The sequence below is a fragment of the Pristiophorus japonicus genome, chromosome Y (assembly GCF_044704955.1).
Source record: "Pristiophorus japonicus isolate sPriJap1 chromosome Y, sPriJap1.hap1, whole genome shotgun sequence".
NCBI classification, from domain to species: Eukaryota; Metazoa; Chordata; class Chondrichthyes; family Pristiophoridae; genus Pristiophorus; species Pristiophorus japonicus.
In genome coordinates, this window is record NC_092011.1 from 8,072,730 (window position 1) to 8,087,724 (window position 14,995).

The window sequence follows — 14,995 nt, forward strand, 5'->3', positions numbered from 1 at the left end:
GGGTCCCTGTGTATTCAGGGTAAGGGTTATTGTACAGGATCCCTGTGTATTCAGGGTAAGTGTTACTGTAAAGGTTCCCTGTGTATTCAGGGTAAGGGTCAGTGTACAGGGTCCTGTGTATTCAGGGTAAGGTTTACTGTAGAGGGTCCCTGTGTATTCAGGGTAAGGGTTACTGTACAGGGTCCCTGTGTATTCAGGGTAAGGGTTATTGTACAGGATGCCTGTGTTTTCAGGGTAAGGGTCACTGTACAGTGTACCTGTGTATTCAGGGTTAAGGTCACTGTACAGGGTCCCTGTGTTTTCAGGGAAAGGGTCACTTTACTGTGTACCTTTGTATTCAGGGTTAGGGTCATTGTACAGGGTCCCTGTGTATTCAGGGTAAGGGTTACTGTACAGAGTCCCTGTCTATTCAGGGTAAGGGTCACTGTACAGGGTCCCTGTGTATTCAGCGTAAGGGTTATTGTACAGTGTCTCTGTTTATTCAGGGTAAGGGTCACTGTACAGGGTACCTGTGTATTCAGGGTAAGGGTTACTGTACAGGGTCCCTGTATATTCAGGTTAAGGATTAATGTACAGGGTCCCTGTATATTCAGGGTATGGGTCACTGTACAGTGTCCCTGTGTATTCATGGTACGGGTTACTGTACAGGGTCCCTGTGTATTCAGGGAAAGGGTTTTTGTACAGGATCCCTGTGTATTCAGGGTAAGGGTCACTGTAAAGGGTACCTGTGTATTCAGGTAAGGGTTATTGTACACGGTCCCTGTGTATTCAGGGTAAGGGTCAGTGTATAGTGTCCCTGTGTATTCATGGTAAGGGTTACTGTACAGGGTCCCTGTGTATTCAGGGTAAAGTTTATTGTACAGGATCCCTGTGTATTCAGGGTAAGGGCCACAGTACAGGGTACCTGTGTATTCAGGGTAAGGATTAATATACAGGGTCCCTATGTATTCAGGGTAAGGTTCACTGTAAAGGGTCCCTGTTTATTCATGGTAAGGGTTATTGTAAAGGATCCCTGTTTATTCAGGGTAAAGGTCACTGTACAGGGTCCCTGTCTATTCAGGGTAAGGGTTACTGTACAGGGTCCCTGTGTATTCAGAATAAGGTTCACTTTACTGGTTACCTGTGTATTCAGGGTTAGGGTCACTGTACAGGGTCTCTGTGTATTCAAGATAAGGGTTACTGTACAGGGTCCCTGTCTTTTCAGTGTAAGGGTCACTGTACAGGGTCCCTGTGTAATCAGGGTAAGGGTTACTGTACAGTGTCCCTGTTTATTCAGGGTAAGGGTCACTGTACAGGGTTCCTGTGTATTCAAGTTAAGGGTCACTGTAAAGGGTCCCTGTGTATTCAGGGTAAGGGTTATTGTACAGGATCCCTGTTTAATCAGGGTAAGGGTCACTGTACAGGGTCCCTGTATATTCAGGGTATGGGTCACTGTAGAGTCTCCCTGTGTATTCATGGTAAGGGTTATTGTACAGGGTCCCTGTGTATTCAGGGTAAGGGTTATTGTACAGGATCCCTGTTTATTCAGGGTAAGCTTCACTGTACAGGGTCCCTGTGTATTCAGGGTAAGGGTTATTGTACAGGATCCCTGTTTATTCAGGGTAAGGGTCACAGTACAGGGTCCCTGTGTATTCAGGGTAAGGGTTACTGTAGAGGGTCCCTGTGTATTCAGGGTAAGGGCTATTGTACACGATCCCTGTGTATTCAGGGTAAGGGTCACTGTACAGGGTCTCTGTATATTCAGGGTAAGGGTTATTGTACAGGATCCCTGTGTATTCAGGGAAAGGGTCACTGTACAGGGTACCTGTGTATTCAGGGTAAGGGTTACTGTACACGGTCCCTGTGTATTCAGGGTAAGGGTCAGTGTACAGTGTCCGTGTGTATTCAGGGTAAGGATTAATGTATAGGGTCCCTGTGTATTCAGGGTAAGGATCACTGTACAGGGTCCCTGTGTATTCAGGGTAAGGGTCACTGTACAGGGTACCTGTGTATTCAGGGTTAGGGTCACTGTACAGGGTCCCTGTGTATTCAGGGAAAGGGTTACTGTACAGGGTCCCTGTGTATTCAGGGTAAGGGTCACTTTACTGGGTACTGGTGTATTCAGGTTTAGGGTCACTGTACAGGGTCCCTGTTTATTCAGGGTAAGGGTTACTCTACAGGGTCCCTGTCTATTCAGGGTAAGGGCCACTGTACTGGGTCCCTGTGTATTCAGGGTAAGGGTTACTGTACAGTGTCTCTGTTTATTCAGGGTAAGGGTCACTGTACAGGGTACCTGTGTATTCAGGGTAAAGGTTACTGTACAGGGTCCCTGTGTATTCAGGTTAAGGATTACTGTACAGGGACCCTGTACATTCAGGGTATGGGTCACTGTACAGTATCCCTGTGTATTCATGGTAAGGGTTACTGTACAGGGTCCCTGTGTATTCAGGGTAAGGTTATTGTACAGGATCCCTGTGTATTCAGGGTAAGGGTCACTGTAAAGGGTACATGTAAAATCAGGGTAAGGGTTACTGTACACGGTCCCAGTGTATTCAGCATAAGGGTCAGTGTATAGTGTCCCTGTGTATTCATGGTAAGGTTTACTGTACAGGGTCCCTGTGTATTCAGGGTAAGGGTTATTGTACAGGATCCATATGTATTCAGGGTAAGGGTCACTGTACAGGGTACCTGTGTATTCAGGGTAAGGGTTACTGTACAGGGTCCCTATGTATTCAGGGTAAGGGTCACTGTACAGGGTCCCTGTTTATTCATGGTAAGGGTTATTGTAAAGGATCCCTGTTTATTCAGGGTAAAGATCACTGTACAGGGTCCCTGTCTATTCAGGTTAAGGGTTACTGTACAGGGTCCCTGTGTATTCTGGGTAAGGGCTATAGTACACGATCCCTGTGTATTCAGGTAAGGGTCACTGTACAGGGTCCCTGTGTATTCAGGGTAAGGGTCAGTGTACAATGTCCCTGTGTTTTCAGGGTAAGGGTTACTGTACAGGGTCCCTGTTTATTCAGGGTAAGGATTACTGTACAGGCTCCCTGTGTATTCAGGGTAAGGTTTACTGTACAGAGTCCCTGTGTATTCAGGGTAAGGGTTACTGCACAGTGACCATGTGTATTCAGGGTAAGGGTTACTGTACAGATTCGCTGTGTATTCAGGGTAAGGGTTACTCACTGTGTATTCAGGGTATGGGTTACTGTACACGGTCCCTGTATATTCAGGGTAAGGCTCAGTGAATAATGTCGCTGTGTATTCAGGGTAAGGGTTACTGTACAGGGTCCCTGTGTATTCAGGGTAAGGGTTACTGTACAGGGTACCTGTGTATTCAGGGTAAGGGTTACTGTACACAGTCCCTGTGTATTCAGGGTAAGGGTCAGTGTACAGTGTCCCTGTGTATTTAGGGTAAGGGTTACTGTAAAGGGTCCCTTTGTATTCAAGGTAAGGGTCACTGTACAGGGTCCCTGTTTATTCAGGGTTAGGGTCACTGTACAGGGTCCCTGTTTATTCAGGGTAAGGGTTACTGTAAAGTTTCCGTGTGTATTCAGGGTAAGGGTTAATGTATAGTGTCCCTGTGTATTCAGGGTAAGGATCACTGTACAGGTCCCTGTGTATTCAGGTAAGGGTCACTGTACAGGGTACTTGTGTATTCAGGGTTAGGGTCACTGTACCGGGTCCTCAGTATTCAGGGAAAGGGTTACTGTACATGGTCCCTGTGTATTCAGGGTAAGGGTCACTTTACTGGGTACCTGTATATTCAGGGTTAGGTTCACTGTACAGGGTCGCTGTGTATTCAGGGTAAGGGTTACTGTACAGGGTCCTTGACTATTCAGGGTAAGGGTCACTGTACAGGGTCCCTGTGTATTCAGGGTAAGGGTTACTGTACAGTGTCCCTGTTTATTAAGGGTAAGGGTCACTCTACTGGGTACCTGTGTATTCAGGGTAAGTGTTACTGTACAGGGTCCCTGTGTATTCAGGGTAAGGGTTACTGTACAGGTTCCCTGTATATTCAGGGTATGGGTCACTGTACAGTGTCCCTGTGTATTCATGGTAAGGGTACTGTAAAGGGTCCCTGTGTATTCAGGGTAAGGGTTATTGTACAGGATCCATGTGTATTCAGGGTAAGGGTCACTGTACAGGGTCCCTGTGTATTCAGGGTAAGGGTTATTGTACAGGATCCCTGTTTATTCAGGGTAAGTGTCACTGTACAGCGTCCCTGTGTATTCAGGGTAAGCGTTACTGTACAGGGTCCCTGTGTATTCAGGGTAAGGTCTATTATACACGATCCCTGTGTATTCAGGGTAAGTGTCACTGTACTGGGTCCCTGTGTATTCAGGGTAAGGGTTATTGTACAGGATCCCTGTGTATTCAGGGTAAGGGTCACTGTACAGGGTCCCTGTGTATTCAGGGTAAGGGTTACTGTACAGGGTACTTGTGTATTCAGGGTAAGGTTTATTGTAGAGGATCCCTGTGTATTCAGGGTTAGGGTCACTGTACAGGGGCCCTGTGTATTCAGGGTAAGGGTTATTGTACAGGATCCCTGTGTATTCAGGGTAAGGGTCACTGTAGAGGGTGCCTGTGTATTCAGGGTAAGGGTTACTGTACAGGGTCCCTGTGTATTCAGGGTAAGGGCTATTGTACAGGATCCCTGTGTATTCAGGGTAAGGGTTAAGGTACAGGGATCCTGTGTATTCAGGGTAAGGGTCACTGTACACGATCCCTATGTATTCAGCGTAAGGGTTACTGTACAGGGTCCCTGTGTATTTAGGGTAAGTGTCACTGTACAGGATCCCTGTGTATTCAGGGTAAGGGTCACTGTACAGGTCCCTGTGTATTCAGGGTAAGGGTTACTGTACAGGGTCCCTATGTATTCAGGGTAAGTTTCACTGTACAGGGATCCTGTGTATTCAGGGTAAGGGTCACTGTACATAATCCCTGTGTATTCAGCGTAAGGGTTACTGTACAGGGTCCCTGTGTATTCAGGGTATGTGTCACTGTACAGGGTCCCTGTGTATTCAGGGTAAGTTGTCACTGTACAGGGTACCTATGTATTCAGGGTAAGGGTCATTGTACAGGTCCCTGTGTATTCAGGGTAAGGGTTACTGTACAGTGTCCCTGTGTATTGAGGGTAAGGGTCACTGTACAGTTCCCTGTGTATTCAGGGTAAGGGTCACTGTACAGGGTCCCTGTGTATTCAGGGTAAGGTTTATTGTACAATATCCCTGTGTATTCAGGGTAAGGGTCACTGTATAGGATGCCTGTGTATTCAGGGTAAGGGTTATTGTACAGGATCCCTGTGTATTCAGGGTAAGTGTTACTGTATAGGGTCCCTGTGTATTCAGGGTAAGGTTAGTGTACAGGGTCCCTGTGTATTCAGGGTAAGGGTTACTGTAGAGGGTCCCTGTGTATTCAGGGTAAGGGTTATTGTACAGGATCCCTGTGTATTCAGGGTAAGGATCATTGTACAGGGTCCCTGTTTATTCAGGGTAAGGGTTACTGTACAGGGTCCCTGTGTATTCAGGGTAAGGGTTATTGTACAGGATCCCTGTGTATTCAGGGTAAGGGTTACTGTACAGGGTCCCTGTGTATTCAGGGTAAGGGTCAATGAAGAGGGTCCCTGTGTATTCAGGGTAAGGGTTACTGTACAGGCTCCCTATATATTCAGGGTAAGAGTTACTGTACAGCTTCCCTGTGTATTCAGGGTAAGGCTTACTGTACAGGGTCCCTGTGTATCCAGGGTAAGGGTCACTGTACCGTGTCCCTCTGTATTCAGGGTAAGGGTTACTGTACAGGGACCCTGTGTATTCAGGGTAAGGGTCACTGTACAGGATCCCAGTGTATTCAGCGTAAAGTTACTGTACAGGGTCCCTGTGTATTCAGGGTAAGTCTCACTGTACAGGGTCCCTGTGTATTCAGGGTAAGGTTCACTGTACAGGTCCCTGTGTATGCAGGGTGAGGGTTACTGTACACGGTCCCTGTATATTCAGGGTAAGAGTCACTGTACAGGGTACCTGTGTATTCAGGGTAAGGGTTACTGTAAAGTGTCCGTGTTTATTCAGGGTAAGGGCTATTGTACACGATCCCTGTGTATTCAGGGTAAGTGTCACTCTACTGGGTCCGTGTGTATTCAAGTTAAGGGTCACTGTACAGGATCCCTGTTTATTCAAGGTAAGGGTTACTGTACAGGGTCCCTGTGTATTCAGGGTAAGGGTTATTTTACAGGATCCCTGTTTATTCAGGGTAAGGGTCACTGTACAGAGTCCAAGTCTATTCAGGGTAAGGGTTACTGTACAGGGTCCCTGTGTATTCAGGGTAAGGGTTACTGTAAAGTGTCCGTGTGTATTCAGGCTAAGGGTTATTGTATAGGATCACTGTATATTCAGGGTAAGGGTCACTGTACAGGGTCCCTGTGTATTCAGGGTAAGGGTTACTGTACTGGGTCCCTGTGTATTCAAAGTAAGGGCTAATGTACAGGATCCCTGTGTATTCAGGGTAAGGGTTAAGTTACAGGGACCCTGTGTATTCAGGGGAAGGGTCACTGTACAGGATCCCTGTGTATTCAGCGTAAGGGTTACTGTACAGGGTCCCTGTGTATTCAGGGTAAGTGTCACTGTACACGGTCCCTGTGTATTCAGGGTAAGGGTCACTGTACAGGTCCCTGTGTATTCAGGGTAAGGGTTACTGTGCAGGGTCCCTGTGTATTCAGGGTAAGTGTCACTTTACAGGGTCCCTGTGTATTCAGGGTAAGGGTCACTGTACAGGTCCATGTGTATTCAGGGTAAGGGTTACTGTACAGGGTCCCTGTGTATTCCAGGTAAGTTTCGCTTACAGGGTCCCTGTGTATTCAGGTTAAGTGTCACTGTACAGTGTCCCTGTGTATTCAGGGTAAGGGTGATTGTACAGGGTCCCTGTGTATTCAGGGTAAGGGTTACTGTACAGGGTCCCTGTGCATTCAGGGTAAGGGTTATTGTACAGGATGCCTGTGTTTTCAGGGTAAGGGTCACTGTAGAGTGTACCTGTGTATTCAGGGTTAGGGTTACTGTACAGGGTCCCTGTGTATTCAGGGTAAGGGTTATTGTAGAGGATGCCTGTGTTTTCAGGGTAAGGGTCACTGTAGAGTGCACCTGTGTATTCAGGGTTAGGGTTACTGTACAGGGTCCCTGTTTATTCAGGGAAAGGGTTAATGTACAGGGTCCCTGTGTATTCAGGGTAAGGGTCACTTTACTGGTTACTTGTGTATTCAGGGTTAGGGTCACTGTACAGGGTCCCTGTGTATTCAGGGTAAGGGTTACTGTACAGGGTCCCTGTCTATTCAGGGTAAGAGTCACTGTACAGGGTCCCTGTGTAATCAGGGTAAGGTTTACTGCACAGTGTCCCTGTTTATTCAGGGTAAAGGTCACTGTACAGGGTTCCTGTGTATTCAAGTTAAGGGTCACTGTACAGGATCCCTGTTTATTCAGGGTAAGGGTCACTGTACAGGGTCCCTGTATATTCAGGGTATGGGTCACTCTACAGTGTCCCTGTGTATTCATGGTAAGGGTTACTGTACAGGGTCCCTGTGTATTCAGGGTAAGGGTTATTGTACACGATCCCTGTGTATTCAGCGTAAGGGTCACTGTACAGGCTTCCTGTGTATTCAGGGTAAGGTTTATTGTACAGGATCCCTGTTTATTCAGGGTAAGGGTCACTGTACAGGGTCCCTGTGTATTCAGGGTAAGGGTTACTGTACAGGGTCCCTGTGTATTCAGGGTAAGGGCTATTGTACACGATCCCTGTGTATTCAGGGTAAGGGTCAGTGTAGAGTGTCCGTGTGTATTCAGGGTAAGGGTTAATGTATAGGGTCCCTGTGTATTCAGGGTAAGGATCACTGTACAGGGTCCCTGTGTATTCAGGGTAAGGGTCACTGTACAGGATCCCTGTTTATTCAGGGTAAGGGTCACTGTACAGAGTCCCTGTCTATTCAGGGTAAGGGTTAGTGTACAGGGTCCCTGTGTATTCAGGGTAAGGGTTACTGTAAAGTGTCCGTGTGTATTCAGGCTAAGGGTTATTGTACAGGATCACTGTATATTCAGGGTAAGGGTCACTGTACAGGGTCCCTGTGTATTCAGGGTAAGGGTTACTGTACTGGGTCCCTGTGTATTCAAAGTAAGGGCTAATGTACAGGATCCCTGTGTATTCAGGGTAAGGGTTAAGTTACAGGGACCCTGTGTATTCAGGGGAAGGGTCACTGTACAGGATCCCTGTGTATTCAGCGTAAGGGTTACTGTACAGGGTCCCTGTGTATTCAGGGTAAGTGTCACTGTACACGGTCCCTGTGTATTCAGGGTAAGGGTCACTGTAATGGTCCCTGTGTATTCAGGGTAAGGGTTACTGTGCAGGGTCCCTGTGTATTCAGGGTGAGTGTCACTTTACAGGGTCCCTGTGTATTCAGGGTAAGGTTCACTGTACAGGTCCATGTGTATTCAGGGTAAGGGTTACTGTACAGGGTCCCTGTGTATTCCAGGTAATGTTCGCTTACAGGGTCCCTGTGTATTCAGGTTAAGTGTCACTGTACAGTGTCCCTGTGTATTCAGGGTAAGGGTCATTGTACAGTGTCCCTGTGTATTCAGGGTAAGGGTTACTGTACAGGGTCCCTGTGTATTCAGGGTAAGGGTTATTGTACAGGATGCCTGTGTTTTCAGGGTAAGGGTCACTGTAGAGTGTAGCTGTGTATTCAGGGTTAGGGTTACTGTACAGGGTCCCTGTGTATTCAGGGTAAGGGTTATTGTACAGGATGCCTGTGTTTTCAGGGTAAGGGTTACTGTACAGGGTCCCTGTGTATTCAGGGTAAGGGTCACTGTAAAGGGTACCTGTGTATTCAGGTAAGGGTTATTGTACACGGTCCCTGTGTATTCAGGGTAAGGGTCAGTGTATAGTGTCCCTGTGTATTCATGGTAAGGGTTACTGTACAGGGTCCCTGTGTATTCAGGGTAAAGTTTATTGTACAGGATCCCTGTGTATTCAGGGTAAGGGCCACAGTACAGGGTACCTGTGTATTCAGGGTAAGGATTAATATACAGGGTCCCTATGTATTCAGGGTAAGGTTCACTGTAAAGGGTCCCTGTTTATTCATGGTAAGGGTTATTGTAAAGGATCCCTGTTTATTCAGGGTAAAGGTCACTGTACAGGGTCCCTGTCTATTCAGGGTAAGGGTTACTGTACAGGGTCCCTGTGTATTCAGAATAAGGTTCACTTTACTGGTTACCTGTGTATTCAGGGTTAGGGTCACTGTACAGGGTCTCTGTGTATTCAAGATAAGGGTTACTGTACAGGGTCCCTGTCTTTTCAGTGTAAGGGTCACTGTACAGGGTCCCTGTGTAATCAGGGTAAGGGTTACTGTACAGTGTCCCTGTTTATTCAGGGTAAGGGTCACTGTACAGGGTTCCTGTGTATTCAAGTTAAGGGTCACTGTAAAGGGTCCCTGTGTATTCAGGGTAAGGGTTATTGTACAGGATCCCTGTTTAATCAGGGTAAGGGTCACTGTACAGGGTCCCTGTATATTCAGGGTATGGGTCACTGTAGAGTCTCCCTGTGTATTCATGGTAAGGGTTATTGTACAGGGTCCCTGTGTATTCAGGGTAAGGGTTATTGTACAGGATCCCTGTTTATTCAGGGTAAGCTTCACTGTACAGGGTCCCTGTGTATTCAGGGTAAGGGTTATTGTACAGGATCCCTGTTTATTCAGGGTAAGGGTCACAGTACAGGGTCCCTGTGTATTCAGGGTAAGGGTTACTGTAGAGGGTCCCTGTGTATTCAGGGTAAGGGCTATTGTACACGATCCCTGTGTATTCAGGGTAAGGGTCACTGTACAGGGTCTCTGTATATTCAGGGTAAGGGTTATTGTACAGGATCCCTGTGTATTCAGGGAAAGGGTCACTGTACAGGGTACCTGTGTATTCAGGGTAAGGGTTACTGTACACGGTCCCTGTGTATTCAGGGTAAGGGTCAGTGTACAGTGTCCGTGTGTATTCAGGGTAAGGATTAATGTATAGGGTCCCTGTGTATTCAGGGTAAGGATCACTGTACAGGGTCCCTGTGTATTCAGGGTAAGGGTCACTGTACAGGGTACCTGTGTATTCAGGGTTAGGGTCACTGTACAGGGTCCCTGTGTATTCAGGGAAAGGGTTACTGTACAGGGTCCCTGTGTATTCAGGGTAAGGGTCACTTTACTGGGTACTGGTGTATTCAGGTTTAGGGTCACTGTACAGGGTCCCTGTTTATTCAGGGTAAGGGTTACTCTACAGGGTCCCTGTCTATTCAGGGTAAGGGCCACTGTACTGGGTCCCTGTGTATTCAGGGTAAGGGTTACTGTACAGTGTCTCTGTTTATTCAGGGTAAGGGTCACTGTACAGGGTACCTGTGTATTCAGGGTAAAGGTTACTGTACAGGGTCCCTGTGTATTCAGGTTAAGGATTACTGTACAGGGACCCTGTACATTCAGGGTATGGGTCACTGTACAGTATCCCTGTGTATTCATGGTAAGGGTTACTGTACAGGGTCCCTGTGTATTCAGGGTAAGGTTATTGTACAGGATCCCTGTGTATTCAGGGTAAGGGTCACTGTAAAGGGTACATGTAAAATCAGGGTAAGGGTTACTGTACACGGTCCCAGTGTATTCAGCATAAGGGTCAGTGTATAGTGTCCCTGTGTATTCATGGTAAGGTTTACTGTACAGGGTCCCTGTGTATTCAGGGTAAGGGTTATTGTACAGGATCCATATGTATTCAGGGTAAGGGTCACTGTACAGGGTACCTGTGTATTCAGGGTAAGGGTTACTGTACAGGGTCCCTATGTATTCAGGGTAAGGGTCACTGTACAGGGTCCCTGTTTATTCATGGTAAGGGTTATTGTAAAGGATCCCTGTTTATTCAGGGTAAAGATCACTGTACAGGGTCCCTGTCTATTCAGGGTAAGGGTTACTGTACAGGGTCCCTGTGTATTCTGGGTAAGGGCTATAGTACACGATCCCTGTGTATTCAGGTAAGGGTCACTGTACAGGGTCCCTGTGTATTCAGGGTAAGGGTCAGTGTACAATGTCCCTGTGTTTTCAGGGTAAGGGTTACTGTACAGGGTCCCTGTTTATTCAGGGTAAGGATTACTGTACAGGCTCCCTGTGTATTCAGGGTAAGGTTTACTGTACAGAGTCCCTGTGTATTCAGGGTAAGGGTTACTGCACAGTGACCATGTGTATTCAGGGTAAGGGTTACTGTACAGATTCGCTGTGTATTCAGGGTAAGGGTTACTCACTGTGTATTCAGGGTATGGGTTACTGTACACGGTCCCTGTATATTCAGGGTAAGGCTCAGTGAATAATTTCGCTGTGTATTCAGGGTAAGGGTTACTGTACAGGGTCCCTGTGTATTCAGGGTAAGGGTTACTGTACAGGGTACCTGTGTATTCAGGCTAAGGGTTACTGTACACAGTCCCTGTGTATTCAGGGTAAGGGTCAGTGTACAGTGTCCCTGTGTATTTAGGGTAAGGGTTACTGTAAAGGTTCCCTTTGTATTCAAGGTAAGGGTCACTGTACAGGGTCCCTGTTTATTCAGGGTTAGGGTCACTGTACAGGGTCCCTGTTTATTCAGGGTAAGGGTTACTGTAAAGTTTCCGTGTGTATTCAGGGTAAGGGTTAATGTATAGTGTCCCTGTGTATTCAGGGTAAGGATCACTGTACAGGTCCCTGTGTATTCAGGTAAGGGTCACTGTACAGGGTACTTGTGTATTCAGGGTTAGGGTCACTGTACCGGGTCCTCAGTATTCAGGGAAAGGGTTACTGTACATGGTCCCTGTGTATTCAGGGTAAGGGTCACTTTACTGGGTACCTGTATATTCAGGGTTAGGTTCACTGTACAGGGTCGCTGTGTATTCAGGGTAAGGGTTACTGTACAGGGTCCTTGACTATTCAGGGTAAGGGTCACTGTACAGGGTCCCTGTGTATTCAGGGTAAGGGTTACTGTACAGTGTCCCTGTTTATTAAGGGTAAGGGTCACTCTACTGGGTACCTGTGTATTCAGGGTAAGTGTTACTGTACAGGGTCCCTGTGTATTCAGGGTAAGGGTTACTGTACAGGTTCCCTGTATATTCAGGGTATGGGTCACTGTACAGTGTCCCTGTGTATTCATGGTAAGGGTACTGTAAAGGGTCCCTGTGTATTCAGGGTAAGGGTTATTGTACAGGATCCATGTGTATTCAGGGTAAGGGTCACTGTACAGGGTCCCTGTGTATTCAGGGTAAGGGTTATTGTACAGGATCCCTGTTTATTCAGGGTAAGTGTCACTGTACAGCGTCCCTGTGTATTCAGGGTAAGCGTTACTGTACAGGGTCCCTGTGTATTCAGGGTAAGGTCTATTATACACGATCCCTGTGTATTCAGGGTAAGTGTCACTGTACTGGGTCCCTGTGTATTCAGGGTAAGGGTTATTGTACAGGATCCCTGTGTATTCAGGGTAAGGGTCACTGTACAGGGTCCCTGTGTATTCAGGGTAAGGGTTACTGTACAGGGTACTTGTGTATTCAGGGTAAGGTTTATTGTAGAGGATCCCTGTGTATTCAGGGTTAGGGTCACTGTACAGGGGCCCTGTGTATTCAGGGTAAGGGTTATTGTACAGGATCCCTGTGTATTCAGGGTAAGGGTCACTGTAGAGGGTGCCTGTGTATTCAGGGTAAGGGTTACTGTACAGGGTCCCTGTGTATTCAGGGTAAGGGCTATTGTACAGGATCCCTGTGTATTCAGGGTAAGGGTTAAGGTACAGGGATCCTGTGTATTCAGGGTAAGGGTCACTGTACACGATCCCTATGTATTCAGCGTAAGGGTTACTGTACAGGGTCCCTGTGTATTTAGGGTAAGTGTCACTGTACAGGATCCCTGTGTATTCAGGGTAAGGGTCACTGTACAGGTCCCTGTGTATTCAGGGTAAGGGTTACTGTACAGGGTCCCTATGTATTCAGGGTAAGTTTCACTGTACAGGGATCCTGTGTATTCAGGGTAAGGGTCACTGTACATAATCCCTGTGTATTCAGCGTAAGGGTTACTGTACAGGGTCCCTGTGTATTCAGGGTATGTGTCACTGTACAGGGTCCCTGTGTATTCAGGGTAAGTTGTCACTGTACAGGGTACCTATGTATTCAGGGTAAGGGTCATTGTACAGGTCCCTGTGTATTCAGGGTAAGGGTTACTGTACAGTGTCCCTGTGTATTGAGGGTAAGGGTCACTGTACAGTTCCCTGTGTATTCAGGGTAAGGGTCACTGTACAGGGTCCCTGTGTATTCAGGGTAAGGTTTATTGTACAATATCCCTGTGTATTCAGGGTAAGGGTCACTGTATAGGATGCCTGTGTATTCAGGGTAAGGGTTATTGTACAGGATCCCTGTGTATTCAGGGTAAGTGTTACTGTATAGGGTCCCTGTGTATTCAGGGTAAGGTTAGTGTACAGGGTCCCTGTGTATTCAGGGTAAGGGTTACTGTAGAGGGTCCCTGTGTATTCAGGGTAAGGGTTATTGTACAGGATCCCTGTGTATTCAGGGTAAGGATCATTGTACAGGGTCCCTGTTTATTCAGGGTAAGGGTTACTGTACAGGGTCCCTGTGTATTCAGGGTAAGGGTTATTGTACAGGATCCCTGTGTATTCAGGGTAAGGGTTACTGTACAGGGTCCCTGTGTATTCAGGGTAAGGGTCAATGAAGAGGGTCCCTGTGTATTCAGGGTAAGGGTTACTGTACAGGCTCCCTATATATTCAGGGTAAGAGTTACTGTACAGCTTCCCTGTGTATTCAGGGTAAGGCTTACTGTACAGGGTCCCTGTGTATCCAGGGTAAGGGTCACTGTACCGTGTCCCTCTGTATTCAGGGTAAGGGTTACTGTACAGGGACCCTGTGTATTCAGGGTAAGGGTCACTGTACAGGATCCCAGTGTATTCAGCGTAAAGTTACTGTACAGGGTCCCTGTGTATTCAGGGTAAGTCTCACTGTACAGGGTCCCTGTGTATTCAGGGTAAGGTTCACTGTACAGGTCCCTGTGTATGCAGGGTGAGGGTTACTGTACACGGTCCCTGTATATTCAGGGTAAGAGTCACTGTACAGGGTACCTGTGTATTCAGGGTAAGGGTTACTGTAAAGTGTCCGTGTTTATTCAGGGTAAGGGCTATTGTACACGATCCCTGTGTATTCAGCGTAAGTGTCACTCTACTGGGTCCGTGTGTATTCAAGTTAAGGGTCACTGTACAGGATCCCTGTTTATTCAAGGTAAGGGTTACTGTACAGGGTCCCTGTGTATTCAGGGTAAGGGTTATTTTACAGGATCCCTTTTTATTCAGGGTAAGGGTCACTGTACAGAGTCCAAGTCTATTCAGGGTAAGGGTTACTGTACAGGGTCCCTGTGTATTCAGGGTAAGGGTTACTGTAAAGTGTCCGTGTGTATTCAGGCTAAGGGTTATTGTATAGGATCACTGTATATTCAGGGTAAGGGTCACTGTACAGGGTCCCTGTGTATTCAGGGTAAGGGTTACTGTACTGGGTCCCTGTTTATTCAAAGTAAGGGCTAATGTACAGGATCCCTGTGTATTCAGGGTAAGGGTTAAGTTACAGGGACCCTGTGTATTCAGGGGAAGGGTCACTGTACAGGATCCCTGTGTATTCAGCGTAAGGGTTACTGTACAGGGTCCCTGTGTATTCAGGGTAAGTGTCACTGTACACGGTCCCTGTGTATTCAGGGTAAGGGTCACTGTACAGGTCCCTGTGTATTCAGGGTAAGGGTTACTGTGCAGGGTCCCTGTGTATTCAGGGTAAGTGTCACTTTACAGGGTCCCTGTGTATTCAGGGTAAGGGTCACTGTACAGGTCCATGTGTATTCAGGGTAAGGGTTACTGTACAGGGTCCCTGTGTATTCCAGGTAAGTTTCGCTTACAGGGTCCCTGTGTATTCAGGTTAAGTGTCACTGTACAGTGTCCCTGTGTATTCAGGGTAAGGGTCATTGTAC